This window comes from Lycium ferocissimum, chromosome 7 (assembly GCF_029784015.1).
Source record: "Lycium ferocissimum isolate CSIRO_LF1 chromosome 7, AGI_CSIRO_Lferr_CH_V1, whole genome shotgun sequence".
Taxonomy (NCBI): domain Eukaryota; kingdom Viridiplantae; phylum Streptophyta; class Magnoliopsida; order Solanales; family Solanaceae; genus Lycium; species Lycium ferocissimum.
This window is the reverse complement of record NC_081348.1, coordinates 14,846,374-14,851,950: the sequence shown is the minus strand read 5'-3', so window position 1 is coordinate 14,851,950 and position 5,577 is coordinate 14,846,374. Positions and strand designations below refer to the sequence as shown.

At 33.2% G+C, this 5,577-nt stretch overlaps 1 long non-coding RNA gene across 2 annotated transcripts; it reads left to right on the top strand.

Annotated features, from left to right (window-relative positions):
• The first annotated feature begins 1,712 nt into the window (after positions 1-1,712).
• On the top strand, positions 1,713-5,254 carry LOC132062547 (uncharacterized). Of its 2 annotated transcripts, none has more exons than XR_009416202.1 (6): positions 1,713-2,031; positions 2,505-2,574; positions 3,144-3,216; positions 3,314-3,404; positions 4,092-4,192; positions 4,955-5,254. It is a non-coding gene; the product is annotated as an uncharacterized LOC132062547 (long non-coding RNA). The 2 variants fall into 2 exon arrangements; XR_009416203.1 differs by having other exon boundaries at positions 1,713-2,064.
• The last annotated feature ends 323 nt before the right edge of the window (positions 5,255-5,577 follow it).

Genomic DNA, 5,577 nt, shown 5'->3' with positions numbered 1-5,577 from the left:
AAAAAAAAAAAAAATCACTTTTGGCTTAAGGCAGAGGTTTGCCTAAAGGCAAGATTTTTTTTTTTTTTTTACCTCTGCTAGAATTCTACAAAAGTTAGGCCTTAGGCCTAAATTTTTCCTGAATAGGCCTAATTTTGCAATGAAACTTTGCCTTGTGTTTTTTTTTTTTCCTTTTGAATGAGCCTGGATTCGAACCAAGAATCTCGAGATATTTTAGGCGAAGGACAAAAATTAAAGACCAGCAATTTGAGGGCAAAAATTAAAGACCACCTCCGAATAAGGGAAATCGTGCAAATTGCCCTTTTTTATTCACAGCCATCACCTCAAGATTCTATGACGTTTCGTGTTGATTAATTGTATACTATATAATAAGATGAAATATCATGGATGAGTATATAATAGGAATTACAGAAAAGGGCCTAAAATGTCCCTGAACTATTGAATTTTGCATAATTAAACGGTTTACTTTTGAAAAATGAGCAAACAAGTAAGTAAATACAGAAAATATTAGAGGAGGGAGGGGTTGATGGGAGGAAGAAGACTAAAGTAGAAGAGAGAAGAGAATGTATCAAAGGGGGTTGCAATAAGTGTGAAATTGGGCAATGTTTCAATGGAGGAATCGACTGGTGGTTTTGGGTTATTCATGGCTGGTGGTTCAATGGCTATTTAATGGTGGCTCGATAGCCATTTGGATGAGGGGTGTTACGGTGGTGATTTTAATGAAGGTTTTGGGTTGTTTCAATGGAGGAAAGGGACGGTGGAGATTAATGGTGGCTTACCGGCAGGGACAGGTGACGCTACAATCGGGGTGGGTTAGGTGGATCCGGATTTTGGGTTGGGATATAATTATTTTAGGTTAATTTAAAACAAACCAATAAGATCGTGCCACGTAATAAATGGATTTTTAATTATTTTTTTAAAGGGAACCGTCAAAAATATGGGCAATTTAGGCTCCATAGGTTGACGGCAGGGGCATTTTAGAGGGCAAAGGTAAACGGAGGGCATTTTTGTACCAAATCCGATAGTTCAAGGGCATTTTAGGCCCTTTTTATTTTAATCGTGGGGGAATAAATACAAAAAAAAAATACTTTCTCCGTCTTATTTAATATGAGGGTGTTTGACCCGTTTTTAACAAATAAAGGAAGACTTCTGAAACTTGTGATGTAAAATAATCATAAAAATTTTTATGGCTAGAAATCATTTCGTTCAGGGTAAAAAGGTAAATTTAAAGTTTAATTGTTACTAAATATAGAAATGTGTCAATCATTATGGGACTAACTAAAAGAAAAGAGTGTCACATAAATTGAATGAGGAAGTAGTAGATAACCGATATCTCGTGAAATACTCGAGATACGCGTAAATTGGCTGGAATACCATTATCATTGTTATTTTAAAAAAGAAAAAAAATACATAGATGACCCTTAATTTAATTTCTACCAACGATTAGTCTTTTGAACACCTAACCCGACAGCCCTTACGCGAGATATAAAAAGCACTGAGGGGTATAAATCTTATATATATATATATATATATATATATATATATATATATATATATAAAAGCAGAATTGGCATCACAGAATCACAGAGTTGGTATTTATCTATTTTTACTGAATTTTGAGGGGAAAAAACAATTTTACGGCCTTAAAATTAAAACTCCCAATTACAGACGCCTCTTCGCCTCTTGCACCCCTAGGAACTATAACAACGATAATAATGAAATTCATCTATGGACCATAAAGAAGAAACCAAGAGACCTTATTGAAAAAATTAGTGGATGAATTCTAAAGTCTTTTCCCAATTGACAAAGGCTAGAGGTTTTGCTTCGTAACATCTGTGGAAAAATTTCTTCTCAAACTTTCAACTTTTGAAAATTTAGACTCTAAAGATTGCCTAATGGGTGTTGAAGAAGTTGTATTATTCGTCCATTGCTCTTTTACATGTCTATTTGAGAATTCATGCATATGAAGTGGCATTGATGCCCTGATTGCAAATTCTACATTGAATGTTTTAGCAAATGTGATGATATGTGGTGCAGTTCTCTTTCCTTTTTCTTAATTTTAAGGTAGAACTAAAATTTTACTGAATTGATCAGTTGATTCTTTTTGTATATACAAATTTGAGAATTCACTTGTTTATTCAATTCTTCAATTTATTTTTAGCCTGCTAGGTGCTCTTTGTTGGTGTACTTGGATTAACGCTCTATTTGTCTATTATGATTGCCTACAAAATGGTGTTTTCCCCAGTTTTGGCTTTGCATACTTGCATTGTGGATTTTTTTTTTTTTAATCTTAATTTGTTGAATTTATTGACTGAGTAGTATCGTTCTTTATCAATATATCAGTGAACTCACTGATTTAAAAATAATCATTATATATCAATCCATTAGAAATTAACAAATAGAAAAACACGGTTTTGGTACAATTTCTAAATTTAGCACTGTCCGAAGAATTTGCGTTTTAGTTTTGAGAATGTGTCTCTTAGTTCTACTTTTTTTCCTTGCAGTAGTGAAAACGAAAGCCCCGTTATAGGAATTGAGCTTTTATGGAATTTCCTTAAAGTTTTCACTATAAAGGTTGGTGCTTATCTCTCTTGGTTCAATTGTTCTTCAGTACATCTAATTCTAAAAAAAAATACTTGCATACGATGTAGTGCAAGGTCTGCAGGCAATTTCCTTCTTTTTTAATCATTGAACTCTCTTTCTGGAAATGGATTTAATAAAAAAGAACCTTTCAGAAATAAAAGTGCAAATATCTTATCATGGTTGTGTAATTAGTAATAGTCAAGAATGCTGCTAAGAACAGACAAGGTTTGTACAATGGCCATTCTTCTTCAAAACAATAGCTTTTTTCTTAAATACAGGAAAAAAAGGCCTTTTAAAAGTTGAATGACAATTCTTCTTCAAAACAATAGTTTTCTTTTTTATTACAAGAAAAAGGGCCTTGCAAAGTTGATTTTTCAGACTCTTTTTTTATTTTTTTTATAGCTTTTATTCCTTTAAGTCAAGAGTGTTACAACTCCAAATATATACCGGTTCTTTTCTCCCTTCCTCTATTTTATAATGTCCTTAGACATTTCAAGTTAACTTTGAATGTCAAAGTTGAACTTACCCTGATATCTCATAACTTTGTGTTCACGTTCCAGTGCAAACAAGATTCAAGAAAACTGAATTGCTTTCTTTAGGAGGGGCTCTATATGAAGTCTTTTATGCTTCTAGGTATCCATTTTCTTATTTTCTAGATATTCTGCTCTGTTTTAGCTTATCGTTTGAGAATAGGGAAATTTAATTATATTGGTTGATTTTTCGAATGCAGACCAAAGTACAAAATGAAGAGATCCAAATTAATGCGTACCAATTGACTTTCTTTAGGCGAGTCATGACGGGATCAAGATTATTAATATCCAGTAAGGCTGTGAATTCTCGTGGAGCTTTTATATTTATGTGTGTTTCATCACTTGGAATGTGAGGCAATTTAGAGGAAAACACATTTAAGAAAAAAATTTCCCCATCGGTTTCAGATGAGTCCTTTTTTCTGGATAAGAAAACTATACTGCAGGGATCAAAAATCTTATGAAGTCTGGCTATCTTTTCATCTTTACTGAATGAGGTGGTAACTTCTCTCTTTTTGTAAGTCCTGCTCTTTTTGCTTATCAGGAGGTGTCTTGATTTTTTTTATTTTTTTTTTTGGTTTTCCACCCGATGTTCGTCAAGAATTGTTCCCCAATTATATCTAGATTCGCGCGCGCGTGGCCCCATTTGGGGGGCGGCCTTATCAGGATTTTTTTCATCTCGGGACTCGAACCTCGGCATCTGGTTAAGGGAGGAGCAGCCCCATCCGCTGCACCACATCTTTTGGTGGTAGGAGTTGTCTTGATTATTGCTCTTCCATGGTAACCATCTTTATAGAAATATCTTTTACCAAAAAAATGAAAAGTAAATGCAAATTAAGTTACAGAAAGTCTATCTATCATCTCTTATCTTTAGTTTACCATTTTTATTAATATCCAATCGGTAATTTACTATCATTTTATATCTTGCTCATCTCATCAGCTTATTTTTATTCAATTAAAGCCAGTTTTCCATTTGTATAGGTTGTATTTAATGAGTTCACAAGATATAGGACTATGGGAACCCTTCTTGTGCACCAAGCAAAAGGGAAAATCAGGGATGTCGTGTTTGTTGAGCTACAAAGGTGAGTTTGTTTATATGTCTATTTCTGGTTTATGTTTTATATTTTAACGTGCTAATACATGAGCACATTTTGTTGATTTGCAAGGTGAATATTAAGCATTAAACTCTCTTCTGATGAGAAAAAACGGTAGTCTGTGACCTGATAAATGTTGTTGCTCTCGAGGGCAAATAATTGTTGCATTACTTTTTGGCCCTTCTGTGAGTTACATGAAGGAAAACTTCATCCAAAGTGCAGCTATATCAAAGATACAAATTTTGTTGAAACCTCTTTTCTAAGTTATTGTCATTGTATTTATCTTTATTATTTGTTGCATTTAAGGTATTCTTTAGCTAAGATATATGTTAAGGAGATGATATAAAAAGGCATGTGAATTATTAGGAAGAATCTACCATACAGAGTTGGAGTTTTGTGAACAAAGTCTTGTGAGGTTAATAGAGTTAGGGGTTTAGAGAACCAGCGTGTGACGTTTGAGATTTTCATGACTATTCATAATGATTGTCTTGAATCCAGCAGTCGAAGAATAGTCACATTTATAAGCCTTTGGCATTCTTTTTTTCATATTTTTGAGAATTTTGTGTTTCGTTGATTATTTTCTTAATTATGCCGTGAAAAATTCAAGCATTATTAGTTCCTATTCTTATAACAATTCGTAGCTCTCATGGTGATTTTCGTGATGATTTTCAGTTGCTTGCCCCCACTTTATTAGTATCTTTTGAGTATATTATTTCAACATTTTCCCTTTGTTTTTGAATGTCTCTTCAGGGTTTGGAATAGTGAGTGTCTCTTCAGGGTTTGGAATAGTGAGATCAATCTATCACTCTTGCTACTTATTCCATTCAAAACTGTGAGGAACATACCAGTGGAATTGAAGGCAACAATTCAAGAAACAATATATAGAAGTTTATGACTGATTAGCTAGAGTATTATTTCGAAAAGTGGTGATTGAATAATTTTTGTTAGTGTTTTTTTCATCTACTTGAAAATTTTATGTAGGCTTTATAAGTTAAGATACTACTCAATTAATTGATATCTTTCATACCGCGCGAAGCGTGGTTGAATTTACTAGTAAAACAATAATTTAACAATAAAATCCAATACACGTGTTGAAAGGGAAAAAAAAACGAAGTAAAACAAATGCAACAAATAAATAGAAGGAATTAGAATTAAAAAAAATAGGACCTAACCCCTCGTCTTCTTCATCATTCATCCAAATCATTCCCCAACCGCCGTTGCTTTTTCCTAGTCAGGGGTGTCAAAGCTATTCGCAAAATCGATCGGATCGACCGAACCGACTTTTAGATTTTTTTTAGTGAAACCGAAGGTTTTTAGTATATACTAATAACGGTACCGAATAATTAGGTCAAAAGATTTATTTTATAAAAATT